The sequence below is a fragment of the Falco peregrinus genome, chromosome 5 (assembly GCF_023634155.1).
Source record: "Falco peregrinus isolate bFalPer1 chromosome 5, bFalPer1.pri, whole genome shotgun sequence".
Lineage (NCBI taxonomy): Eukaryota > Metazoa > Chordata > Aves > Falconiformes > Falconidae > Falco > Falco peregrinus.
The window spans coordinates 11499346-11513801 of record NC_073725.1 but is presented as its reverse complement, the minus strand read 5'-3'; positions in this window follow the sequence as shown (position 1 = coordinate 11513801).

Genomic DNA, 14456 nt, shown 5'->3' with positions numbered 1-14456 from the left:
AGAGGGCTGATCTGAGAGAGAAATTTCAGCATAGACCAGTGTCCCCGGAGCTCCAGTGATGGAGAAAGCAGCTGGCACACCTTTGGGCTTTGACAAGTAAATGAGAACTGCTCTGAAGCTGTGTCTGTCTGATGGCTTTTACAGGGAAACCTAAGAGGGTCACATAGGTGGCTTCAGGGAAAGCATGTTTCCACCTGTTTGCCAGCACTGAAATGCTTATATGCCCAAAGTGAAAAAACGTGCCTTAGACAATTTTTAGACTAAGCCATCTCAGTGAGCATGTCACTCGGTGTCAGTACTGAAAATGCCCTGCAGGGTGTCACTATCTATTGAAACTTTTCTGAAAAGGTCTGTGCACCAGGGCGGGTAACCGCAGTCCAGACTTCTCTTTGATAGTAGCTGGAATCATGAATACTTTTACATTATTCAGTGTCTCTTTTTAGTTAATACTTGAAGAGAGATGCAGCACTGGCATATTGTTCCAGGTAGAAGCACACTGTTCGGTGAAACTCTAAAAAGCAGTCAAGGAGGACACTTAACCAGGAAGCAATTTATTAAATTTTTGGGGTGATAAACATGTTTAATTGTATAAATAAAAGAGGTTAGAAGTGATCTAACTTGTTTCTCTCCAAGGAACAGTGTCCCATATAGCAGTGTATAAAGGCTGAACATGCATTTGGTGCTGTGCACTACAGAATGAATCCATAAGAAAAGAAACTCGTTGGTTACCTTATATTCACATCCCAGAGAGGAAGTACTGGGAGGGAATCATCTATCTGATCTAGCAAGCAAGGGCACGGAAAGAACTATGAACGTGAAACTAAAGACCAGCAAATTCAAACTAAAAACAAGACACATGTTGTTCTGGTAGGAGTGATTGAAACAAACTATCAGGCAAAGCGATGGATTCTCCATCTTTCAATGTGTTCCAGAGTGGGCATGTTCTCTGATGATGTGTCTTTTTTCCAGCTACAAGTTACGCAGAGGACAGTTTGAAGGGCAGTAGCTGACCAGCTGAAGATACCCTCTCAGCTCAAACTCTCTAAACATGGTGCACTGCCACAGATCTTACAGGCACAACACAAAATATAAAAGATGCCACAGCTCTCTGTTGCAAGCTAAAAGAGGGAAGAGGAACGATAAAGACCACAATGCAAACAGAAGCCTGAGAGAAGTAAAGATCCTGTGCAGGTAGGTCTAAAATAAACAGGCTGTGGGATGTAAATAAATAGACTATAGTCCCAGGGTGAGAGGAGAGCGTATGAGCTTCTCTATGATGCTTTACACATGAGATCCCCTATTAGCTTAAGTGTACATAAATTTGGATGCAATATGCATAAACCAGAGCAAATCCACAAAGCTGCAGCATGAAAACAGCTGGAGTGCTCTCTAATTACAAGGAATCCTTTCCGTATGGGATGCTGGTTGTCGGAGATGAACATTAAAAACAATGCTGTAGAATATTGTACTGGCATTTATACATCTATAGTACAGAAGGCACATGTGGCAGGTGCCTATCTGCATAAACCCATTTTCTTGGCCAGTTCCTTAATTTCTAGGTGTTCACCTGGTGTGTAGGAAACAGCTTGGTGCTTTACCACAGGGAACGTAATGTGGCTTATCTCGAGGGCTCAACTCATAAACTAACAACACCCTGCAGAGCTGGTAACACCACCTTTGTCTAGGGGAAAATACTGATTTCCAGCAGTGCCTCTGCACACACACAGTTCCTCTGTCTGGTCTGGGGAGCTGTGCTGGCAGTTTCTAGTGTGTGGTGGGTTTTTTTGCCCCCACAGACAGGCAGCAAAGGTGGAACAGCAGAAGTGAGAGTAGCTGGTTGTCTTCTTGAAACAGAAAAATGTGAATACACTGTACCTGCACCTCTAAGCTGTCTTTTGGAAATGTCACTACAGGAAATGTAGGAGAGGGGGGATGAGACTCAAGTAACTGATTCACAAATATCCAAAGTCTATACAGAGGTTTTAGTCCAGCAGTAATATGTTTCCGGTTGTATTCCTTTCTTTTGTTTCCTTTTTTCCTTGGTATAGAGCTTTTGTAACAGGCCGGTTTGCTTGTACTGCTAAAATCATGTGGCCTTAATCTTTTTTTTTCTTTTTTCTTTTCTTTTTTTTTTTTCTTTTCTTTTTTTTTTTTTCTTTTCTGAACAGGAGTCAGTGTGATCATTATCTCGCAAAGGTTCCAATCTTTGTCATTTCCTTGGCACTACCCTTACACTGATGCTATCAGTGGAAGAGCACAAGCTACTCTGAGCTGTTACAGATTCGTCATTAGCATAGAATCCTATTGATTCTCCCTATCTTTTTTTCCAAGGCTGAGCTGCATGAACAGCCTATAATAATCATTTAACACTGAGTTTAAACTGAAGATACTATAGCTTGGTTTTGGTGCAGTTTGCCTCAAAGTAGAGTAAATAGCAGGCAATAGTCACAAATATGTTTGAGTCTTAAGGTTCAGTGTGTTTGAATGTTAACAATTATTTTTTTCTCCATCAAGGATAGGCATTTTCTGATAGGTGCTTTTCAAGTGGAAGTTAGAGCCATACAGTTGGTGGGTTTTTTTTCTCCTAGTTATTCAACAAGCAAGACTTCTAAGGTATTTTATTCTATTCTGTCCCTTGTTAAGCCCTTTGAGCTATTGTGCAGACTGTTGTACAAAGGAAAAATGAGATGAAAATTATGTGAAATGTTAATTTTAAAAGCAAAACTACCCTCACTCTATAAGATTGGAGTTAGAAATCTCTACCTAGACCGAGGGTTCAAAGCCTTATACTGCCACTTTGGGCCAAGTTCAAAAGGTGGCCAAGTTTTGAGCAAACCTAGACTAAATTATCCATTCAAGTGCAACCAAGTGAAACACCAAGTTTCTTACTATCCCATCCCCAAACAAAGCTTTGCAGTATCAACAGTCCTATGCTTTACATTTGTTCAAAATTGCACTCAAAGCCAAAATTCACGATCTTTAAGACCCAGACTTGGTTATCTGTATGCAGCCTGGAAGGAGTTATTTAGGTATTAGTTAGGTATTTTCACCCAGTCTCCAGCTCTTTTTTTTTTTTACTTTTTAGGAAAGGTCTGTTCAGTGATGAGTATGTCCCTCCTTTTTTTTTTTAACCTTTACTATGTATGGGATGTGGTTTACTGGCACTGTATGCTCTATACTGTATGCTCTATTGCTTCTTGAATTAGGTAAGTTCTGTGTGGATTGTTCTTTGAATGTTGCTTGCAGATTCATATGAGTACATCCTTCCCTGGGGACGTACATCATCTTCTCCTTTCCCATCAAGGGGAGTGTAATTACAATAGAATGTGGTGTGACAGATGTGGGTATTATAAACAGATTGTCAGCACTTTCTGAATGACTCAGGCATTAGTTTTCTCTCCTACCAAACACCAACAGAATGTTCTATGTATCTCTTTATTGTAAATTATCATCTTGGTATCAGTTCCCGTTCATTCAAACACTGTATTTTAGCCAAGGACCACTAACTGTATGTTGCAATGTATATATGATCACTCCTTCCTTCCTTCGTCTGCTCATTTGTTCCTGCCTCCCTTCTTCTGCTCTAGTTGTGACCAGGATCCTTTATTTGTTTTCAAACGAAAATCAGTGTAGATTTCCATTTATTATGTCATCCAATCTTTTATTTACTGCCTTTTCATGCATCTCTGCGTTCTGCATTTTTTTCTATTAAGAGAGAACTGTCATGAACCTTTGCACCTTTTTATTGCGTGTTAACATAACTGTTCAAATCACACAGCTCATGGCTCACTTCTCCTCGGAGTCCACTTTTTTATTATTACAAATCTGTAGCGAAATTGAAGAAGCACTCTGCCTTGCAGTACATTTTACACTTACATGAACATACAAACTGAAGACTTTTTATTTCTAGAGGACCCACTTTCTTATAATTCATTTCACGCTAAATAAAATGAAGGGCTATCCATTTTACCACTGACATGGAAACCAAAAAAACAGAAGAAAGCTCAAAAATGAAAGCAAATCTCCATTGACATTTAAATGGCTTCTTTTTAACTGAAGAACAGTAAAAACTATAGTTCTTTGGATCCAAATGCAAGTGCAGCTAGAGGTACCTGATGTCCATGTATCCTTTAAAATTCTTCTGTCCCTTTGTCCCATCGAGCAGATTGTGCTATTAAAGCAGGGAAATAATTCATAAATATTCTTGCATATAAAGAAGCGGCTTTCCTATTGCTTCTGAATTCCTTTTTTTTTTTTCTTTTTTTTTTTTTTCTTTTTCTGCCTTACTCAGAAGTTCAGAGCTGGGTGTCTGGGCAAGTATCCTAGTACTCTTGGTTGTTAAGCAAAGGGAATTCTCCACCTTCTCTTGCTGCCCTGCGGTATGAGAAAGCGGTGTACTTGCCAGTGCCTGAATGCACAGTACCAGTGCCTGAGCCCTCAATGAGATCTTGGAGGCTGAAACCCACCTTCACAGGTAACTGATGATCAGGCCAAGGGATAGATAAAATTTGAGTCTCACTCCCCTGCTCTGCTCTCAGCATCTCCTATCTCCAGGTTTGGACTCCCAGTTCTTAGCTGCAGCCCCAGCACTCAGAGGATCTGACAGACAAACTGTGGTGGGCTGCTTCCAATATGCATCCCCCTGGCTGGAGACTGTTGCCACTCTAACAGCTGACAGGTGGGCACACAGCAGCAGCACAACTGCCCAGTTCCTCAGCTGAAGTCAATCCCCCTTTCCCTGGCAGTTTAAGCCAGGACACCAGGGTGGCTCTGAAGCTGCTGAGATGCAGGTGTATGAGCCATATTTCTGATGTGGCCGGGAGGCAGCAGAAGTGCAGGTGGAGATGCAAAGTGGACAGTCCTGGGCTGTAACACCTTCTGCTTCTGCAGCCCATGGACCTGAGCACGACAGTCCTCCCATTCAGCACATAACTCGGCCTTGGGAACACAAGTAGAGCCCAGCCTCTTGACTTCTTTAATGTTACAGCGTGCAGTGCTCAGTCTCTGTATGAATCTGGATTTCAGAGAAATGAATCTGTGAGCATTAGCCAAACACTGGCTTCTCTCTTCCGTAAGCTGCAGAGGGGCTCCAGAGTCGCTTTGCCAAGTACTGCCCAGCCCAAAGCACAAACTGAATCTTGGTGGGACCTTTGCCAGCATTTCTTGCAGGCATGTTTGTGTATGTTGGCAGGAAATGCAAAGGATCTGCCAAGTGAATAATTCCCTAGTCCAATCCTCCCTCTAGCCCCATCCCAACCCTTCCAGGGTAACAGTCCTTACAGGGAGCAATTTTGGAAAAGCTTTTTCGCAAGGAGAAATATGCCACTTGACACAGCTCCTGGCATCCCAACCCCAGTGCAGTAGGATCCCTCAGGCCCTCTTGTTTTGGTCCATCAATGGAAATGTGGGCTAAACCTCTTTCTAATTACTTGTTTTTATTGCAAGAGTGTTCATGGGAAATGCAGACATTATGGACTCTATCCCAAACTAAGTCACACTCCAAACTGTCTCTCAGTTTTGGTCTCAGTCTATTAGCATGCAATTCCCCATGTTCTAGAATAAGTACTAAGAGGCAAAAGGACTCCCCTTTCCCTGTGGGACAGAGGACATGCCATTCCTTCAGGGAACAGAAATAAGAGATTATGGCTCCTGGCTCCAGATGCTACAAGACCCGAGTATATGGCTTGCTCCTAGCAGCAGCTTCATGAGTCGGTGGGTAACATTTGTTTGCAGATGTATTGAAAAATTGTGAACAGTAGTCTTGACTGGAGAAGAAAGGCCTGCATTTATGAGGTAAATTGTTTGGGATAAATCACAAAAGTGACTCCAGCTTCCTTCAGTGCAGCTGTTTACATGAGGTGCCACTGAACCAAGAAACGGGCAAGAAGGACAACCTAAAAAGAATGAGGTGAACAATTTTCTTTCTTAGAGGCTGATGTTGCTGTGTTGGCTGCGTAAGTGACTGTTTAACTCAGCAGTTTGTTAGAATGAAATTCATTTCAGATCCAAGCATTTTCCCACATTTTGGATTCATATTTACATTTGTTAAGGTTAATAGTCCTGACAACTTCTTCATGTTCTCACCAGGGAGCAGTCACTGACAAACCGTAGGAGGGACTGAAACAATATTCTCCACAGAAAATAAAATCTGTGCATCCTAGGGCTGTTACACATTCCTCCTCAGTAACAGTCCTCAGTCCCTGTTGGTGTAAATCGGTGTGGTGCCCCTGACTACCTCAGTAACGCTAATTCACACCACCTGCAGATCTGGCTTATTCTTGCTACTCATCTTTCCAGTGTTGTTCTAGGAAATCCAGTAGAGCCTCAGCATTGCCTAAATCCATTTTCTTTCTTTTAGAGTGTTTCTTGGTGCTTGTCTTTTCCTTCTAAAGCATTTCTGTTTCTGTTTCCTCTGTGCTTGTGCTATAGAGCCTCACCTGTAAGTGCTCTCTTTTGCCTTTTAGACCCCATGTGCAAAAAGCAATTTTTTAAGAGCACAGGTTGAAAGGAGAGGTCAGGCAAGAGGTGCCTTTGGCCACTTCTAAGGTTGCATGCCTTTAAAAAAGAAAATAATACAGGAAGCCGGGAAATTCATTCAGGAGAGAACGGAATTGAATTTTTAAGGGTAATACATAATCTGGGGAAGTATGAATCTGCATTCCTCCCACTGGCATCAGGGCTCTCAGGACATCCAAGGCAGGGATATTAGTGAGTCAGAGACACTGTTCTTTCAGCTTTCTTCTCCTTCCCAGACTCCACAGAGGATCACACAGGCAGACTTTAAATATTCAAGCAGACAAGTAAGACCTAAGAAGTTAGTTCTCTTGAGCTGAACTGCAGCAAGCAGCCATGTGCTTGCTCTTAACCTATTATAAATGTGAACTAAAATGTAGTAGCTAAATGGAGGAATTTAAGGTAAAATATTTCCTTTGCATTTAAACCAGTATAAACAGTAAGGGCAAGCCCTGTGCCTAAGCTGACATGGTATCTTGCCACCAAGGGCACCAAATCCAATGTGAGTCCACACAGAGAGTACTTTCTCTTCTCCCTCTTCCAGCTTCAGTGCAGGGAGGCTGGAATTGAAAGCTGGTGATAGTGTTTAAAAGTCTCTGCTTCGTGGACTAGGTTTTCCAAAGATTCATCCCCAGAGCTTGCCAGGCATTTTATTTATTTATTTTTTTAAGATAATTTCATTGCATTCCTTTGTGCTCTTTCCCTTAATGAAGTCTGGCTCAACCACTGCAGCACTCACCCATGGAAAGATCTTCCACTACAATGCCTTGTCTTTTCTCTAATGAATGTCTCCCAAAAGTAGGTGATAGCATGAAGGGGTCGAGTTCTTGCTCTTAGAAACCCTGTGGTGAAAAGGGTAAGTCAGCCTTTCTTAGCACCTTGTATTAGCCTCTCTAAGAGATGATACTGCTCTTCCCATGGGAGTGGCCGAGTAACAATAGCTGCTTATTTGCAAACCAGCCTTTTTCTCACCATGCCTATCTCATTTCTCTGCCTCCAGCTCTACCCCATGTACCCTCTGGTGTTTTGGAAGCCCAGGAGCAGACATGTCACGGCTTGCCATCGGTGTACCTTTGCACCTTTGTAATCTTATGTCATGTCTTGTTTGCCATGTGTTTGGGGTTTTTTTAATTTCCCATCAGGAAGTTCTAGTGCACATCCTTTCTGTGAAGTTTTGATTTAGTTCTTTGTCAGACCGATCTCTTATGGTGACTAATGCAGGAGGAAATATTGGGAAAACGTCAAATAAGGTCTCAAAGATTTGGCCACGAGTGAAGATGCTAAATATAAATGCAAATAGGAAAGGTAGACCAGGGGGGGAAAAGCTGGCTTGCATACAACTTTTCTTCAGGGATAAATATGTTCAGAACATTTTTAGACACAGGCTGAATAGAATATAATGCTGTATTTGTCCTCAGTTTTTATCACAACTGTGTGAAAAATTGCCTCATCTGTAAGGGCTTGGAATATAATGAGCAAGAATGAGCTTCTCTGTCAGTCCTAATAGCTTTCCTTCTGAACAGATAGCTGCAGTAGGGGAGTTGTCACTTGTTCCAGCAGTTACAGGGAGCACTAGTTAACCACAGGTTTCTCTCTGCAACTTTCTCTCTGCAGATGAGCTAGGTAGTTAGAAATACAGACACCTTTGATGGTAAGCTGTGGAGCATAAGTTACAGACATATATATATATAGCTATAGATTCGCATAAACAGAAGCAACAAATATAAATGAATACAGAGGGGAGAAAAAGGGTAAATCCCAGATAGTCTACAAACTGTTTTTCTCCATCATTTTAAATACATGAAACCAAACTTTATTTGAACTAAATGTTGCGTAGAGTAACACCAAATTTTCTTAAAATCTCTCTCTGTACAAATATATTAATACACGCATATAAAATACACAACACATATGTACCATATATATATTCACATATGCAATATATATATATTCACAAGTTCATTCTGAGCAGCACTGAAGGCACTATTTTAAGTCCCTAAAACCACAGGTTTATTTAACCTCTAAACTTAAAGAGCATCAGTACATGTTCTTATGTGCCACTAGATGGTGACTTGTGTAATGAGTTGTTGACTTTTATCCTAAAGTACATTTCTGGTTTATTTGGAATGAAACAGAGTCATAATATTACTGTCTGCATTGTTAATAATTTACCTCTAAATATATTGCCATAAACATCCTGCTGGTTGTAGGAGTCTAAGGAAAAGCAATGGAAAAATAAGGTGAACACGGTCCCTGCTAGATTCTGTTGGAGATTTTTATATATCTTTGTACAATTTCAAACCTTTTTCGTTTTGTTTTGTTAGTCAGGGCTGCAGGATGTCACATACAAATGATGAGGTGACAATTCAGTTGCCTCCTGAGCCAAAAAAGCATCCAAGGTTTTCCTCAATTATGTAATGCCATATGCATCATCTTGTATAAACAGCAAGCCTTCCCACATCAGGCAAAACTGTCTCCCCTGGTGTGTGCTGTGTTTCCACTCAGAGCAACCTCTCATTTTAGCTCTCTGCTATTAAAAGGCTACTTCAAAACCATGCTTGGCACCTTTCCCTACATGGTTGCAGCAACAAGATCAAACAAAAGCACTTTGTTTGGCAGCTGTAGTCTCACTCTTCAGCTGGATGGGGGATCAGACTCTTATCAACAACAGGCTGTACCAAAGACCCACTCTCGGCTTCCCTCCAATGACACTTGTTGCTATTAATACTTTTCATCTGGCATAAAGTATGAGAAAGCCTTTCTTCAGCCTCAGATAAATGGTGAAAGTTCATTGACGACTATGCACTGCATAAGGAAAAGTAACATTTCTCTCCTGTTAATGCATCATCGAGATTGGAAGTTACTTAGAGCTTGATTTGCCATTTTTGTAGAAAATATTTTGCATTTGTACAAAACTTCCTACAATGAGGGGACCTATCTCGGGTTGCTTAGCTCAGGCTGCTGATCTTTATCAACAATCATCTACTACTAATAATAATTAATTGCAATAAGTGATGACTTTGTGTAATTTCCTTGTTATTCAACAGACTGGGACATAGAGGTTATGGCTTTCAAAAGAAGGTGAAGAATGAGAGAGCCTTGAAGGCCTTGGTTCCTGAAAATCAGACTCCTTTCAGGACACTTAAAGTCTGTAATCACAAATCACTTTTGGCCTGTACAGCGGACTTCCTTTCTGTAAGTGCTTAGTGAATAGTTTGTAATGGATATTCCTGTGATTTGTAGCCCAGGAGTGTGAGCAGGTATCCCCTTCCTTCTACTTGTGCGTTCCTGCTGGATGACTCTGCTGTTACAGGGGGCTTGTTCTCTCCACTGAATCAGATTTTCTTTTCTCATCAAGCAAACTTCAGCCTGTGAACTAGCATTTCTTTTCTGGGAGCATTGACACAAGCTACATTTTTCTTGTGCAAATGTTTATGGAAAGCCAAACCAGGGCTTGACTGGAACGAAATGTATCTGAGATGCCACCAAGGCATCTGAACATCCTTCTCCTAGTCTTTGCCTACCTCCACTGTTGATTGATCTATTACAGCAAGGCCTTGTGCATGGCTGGACTCCAGGCATTTTCTGGTACAGTGTTTATTAATGCCTTACCAAGACGAAACATTTCTGAAACAAGATTAGCATCAGTATTTACAAGCAGAGGGTCAGCTCTAGAAATAGCTCAATCAGAAGATGTCAGACCAGGCAGCTATTCATGGGAAGTTATTTGCAAGGGACACATTCCCCCCCTTCCCAGTTGTGCTTCATGTTTTCCTCCTGCTGATGATGCTGATCAGGTTCATTCTCCAGTTCAAAGCTTAAATGAGAAAAATACATGTTTGCTTCCTAGAGTGCAACTCTGTTTATTTTCTGCTACCTTTCTGCCTGTGGAACTGCCTATCGATTTCTTAGCCTGTATATTTCTCTTCTAATGACTACACCTTAAGCTGTGCCAATGTTGGTGAAACAGTGTGTCTATGCCACACTGAAGTGGACACAAGAGGAATTTTTTTTTTTTTTAATTGAAATAATCTCTGATCATGTCTTGCTAAGCAAAGACTGCTCTTGTGACCAGCTGTATGGGGACAAGAGGTACGGGAAGAAATGTCCTGGGAGAACAGAAGCTTTGGAGGCAGACAGAATTTTTGCTGAGCCCATAAACTGTTGGCCAAAGACAATTCATGTGCCTTGGACTGTCCTAAATATGAGCATGATTTTTAAATCTAGCCTTCTACCCATGCAGGGTGTGTTTCTGGGAGACGCACCAATCCTTTGTTTTCCATTCTGATGGAACAGCCACCAATATCTTGACTTTCAGAATAGGTACACAGCCAAGTCTCATAAATGCAATACAGTTAATTTGCAGTGTCCTGCTGAGAGCTTAGTGACACTGTAACCTGAACCTGTAATGTGACCAAAAACTGGCTTCAGGCAGAGGGCATGTCTTTTAAAGCAAACACACAAACAAAAAGGAAAAGCAAAACCAACCCAAAAGCACGTAAAAAAAAATGCATTGGGGAAAAGTGAGAAGATGATGATGATTCCTGATTCTGTTTGAAACAAGACCTTTTGCTAGACTCTAATCTATATTCCACCTTTCCTTTCACTACAACTTGTCAGACAAATTTTGAAACCCAAGACTGAAATTGGTAGTTTAAAAAATTGCTCTCATTATTTTAGAGAATTATAATCTAATCAAGAAATATGTTCTAAATCTGCCTTGTTTTTACTAGCTAAAGGGATTTTTAAAGTAATATATGTTTTGGCAAACTATATGTGCACATGCCTTGTAGCTGAGTAACAACCTAAGAGTTAATTCTTATAGAAAATGTGCATAACGAACTAGAGCTCGTGATTTTCTGTTTTCCTGTTGAATAAAGTATCTGGGAACAACGAATGTGATACATTGCTGCTACTAATGCTGTAGCCTGTCCCTTTGTTTAATTACTGCAATTAATCTTAATCTGTCTTTGTTTGGCAACAGCTAGGTTACGAAGAACCAGCTGAATGCTTTTAATAGAGACTGCTGTTTTGATCACTAAACTCACAGTCTTTTCTTTGACAGATAAAAATATTCAGTATTTTATGGCAATCTGAGTGGATGCTCTATGGTTCTTCCAAATACAATTGTGTATTACTAAGGGAGTGGGAAAAATATTTGCTACAAAAGAATATTTTTGTAAACACAGTAGAAAAATGAAATTCAGTGTCTAGAACATGTTGCCCTGTTCTGTCTCTACAATTGACACAGCTGTGTTTCACATTGTATGAAGCACTCACACAAGCATTTAATTCACTCGTAAATTGAGCTACATGAAGATGATGTAATAATTAGGTCTGAAAAAGATAGAAGGCCTACTTTAGATAATATACTCACTAAAATAGCTTATGCTGTCTTCCTTCAATTCTATATATTTTAGTCTGTAAAGCTGTACTTTTGATCAAATGACAGTGAAAAGAATAGAACAGGCAAGATTTGCACAAAATTTTCTGAGACAGACGCTCTTCAGTTTTGCGGTACTGCATTTTTGTAGGCATTGCTGTATATTCATAGAGCTGCATGTACAATTTCTTGGTTGTGATTCTAGGAAACACATTGAAGGAGTACCAATCTCATTGAAACAAACTTCTATTTCTCTGCTGAGTGTCAAGGAGTAGAATTTTACCCCACGCAGGCTGAAGAACCATGATCTGCTCTGGCCTCACCTGGGCAAAGATCAGCCAAATGCATCATCTACCCTTGATGAAGTGATGAACAAGACCATGCATAGAGAGGACGTAGTACACTGTCTGGATAGTCATATCTCCAAAGGTAAGCCCCCTATTGCAAGTGGGCCTCCAGCATCTCTGTAAGAAGAAAAGGTTCTTTCCCGCCCCCCCCCCCCCCCCCCCCCCCCCCCCCCCCCCTTTCCAATGCTCGTTCTTGCAAGAGCCCAATTAAGCAAAGTTCTCTGCTGTTTTCAGCTCCTCTGGCCACAAACAAGAGCCAATGTCCCATCTGGCGTAGCAGGTCAAAAACCAAGTCTGAACTTCACCTGGGAGAAAACGGGAACCTAATGCAGCATTTTGCAGAGCAGGCATTGCTCGTACTGTGCCGCCAGATCTCCTCAGTGAGCAGGTGAAGACAGCTTCTGCAGATTTCAGAGACAGCCTTGATAGGAAAATACCAGGCGGTGGTGACAAAGGCATCAGGTACTGAAAATGCTGCAGAATAAAGTTGGTCATGGTACATTTGCTGTTTCTGCGTTAAGGATTTTCTAGGGTTTATAGGGACATACCAGTGTTTGTTTGTGCCAGCATTATACAGAAGTGGCTGGTCTGCTCAGACCCTAGGATCTGGACAATTTTCTCTTCAGAGTGACTATATGCCTGACCTCTATTCCAAAAGTATTTTAAACAGTAAGAAAGTAAGAAACCTTCGGGGTCTTTTGACCTTCTACATGTGTGTCTCACTGATGTAAGACAGTTGTGTCTTACACAGTTCTGCCTGCTGTGAGGTGGCTTTTTAATATTTACACTTTATGCTATTTACGCCCACCACAATGCAGCCCAGGTCAAGACCAGTGTTGGGGAAAATTGAAATGGTTGCATGGATTTGTTTGGAAAACATGTCAGTGTCTGTAAAAATAATGTGTTGAGATTTTGTCATGTGTGATTTTGTGTTGGCTGGGTCAGGCAGGTAGGGCTGAAGAAATCCCTCCTTGGACCTATGATCCCAGTTCCTTTAGCAAGGGGTTCTCTGCTCGAAGGCGTGCAGTCGTGTTGTTCAGACCATTGCTCAGACTCAGTCTGAATGAGAGCAGATTAGGGAAACAGCATTAATACCCCTCAATTTAATCAGTACAGTCACCCAGCTGCGACTGGGCAGCCACCCCTTGCTCCCTGAAGGCCCAGTTCAGCTCTAGGAGTGCATGTGCTCATGTTTTACCAAATAAACTTCAGTCTGTGCAAGATGTCCTCCACAGGGATGCAAGTCTAAATGATGTATATGCACATAAAATGACTCCATGAGTGATCAGTTCAAATCTAAAAATTTAAAAAGTGAGACACAGTGGGTTTGCTCACTTGAGGAAACATGCAGCATCTATTTATTATTATGAACAAACCCCAGCAGATTATAATTACTATCTTCTTGTCTTATTACTGTGGCAATCAGGAACACTGCAGAGGGAAACTGCCTGTGGCAAAAAGAGCTTACAAGCCAAGGGATAGCAATGTGATGGAGGTGTCAAAGTTGTTTCAGCAGTGAAACTAGAAAGTAAAAGCTTTATTTCTCTTTTGCTATTAGAAAAAAAAAAAATATCTCAGGATTGAACACAGTATTACATCTGGCCCCAAATGACAGCTTGTTGCAGGTGCCTGCAAAAGATGCAAAGGCACTGAAGAGCTGGATTTTTCATAAAGCTGCTACATATCCCAGTGCTGGCATCTCTCTTACCCACTGGCTCACAAATAGGCATCTTCCTGGCTTGTTTCTGGTAAGAGCTGGGGGCTCTCAGCTCCCCCTTTCACTCTGCCATACCTGGTATTGACAGCTAAACAGCCCCTAAACAGCTAAACAAAAATATATTTACATACACAGAGAGAATCCTTATCCCTACGGCAAGGCGCTGAGGGCCTTCGTATTGAAAATAAGCAGCCTGTTTGATCTGATACTGAAGTAGGAACCAACAGAAGGATTCAAAGACCTGACTGAAGGTCTTCCATTGAAACTGTTGCTTCCCAGGAACAGAAAAGCAGAGACAGGCTGTGAGGTTTTGTACTGTTACAAATTTGGGACAAGAGTGTTATTCCTAAGAGAAGTTGACATCAGACATCCAGGTCATCCCAAACAAGTTTTCACACATCCTGTACACTTCTCCACAACATTTCTGATACATTGTGATGCATGCTTTGTAGAAAAACGTATTTTGTGTAAGCTTCAGAAAGCAGTCGTCTCTATG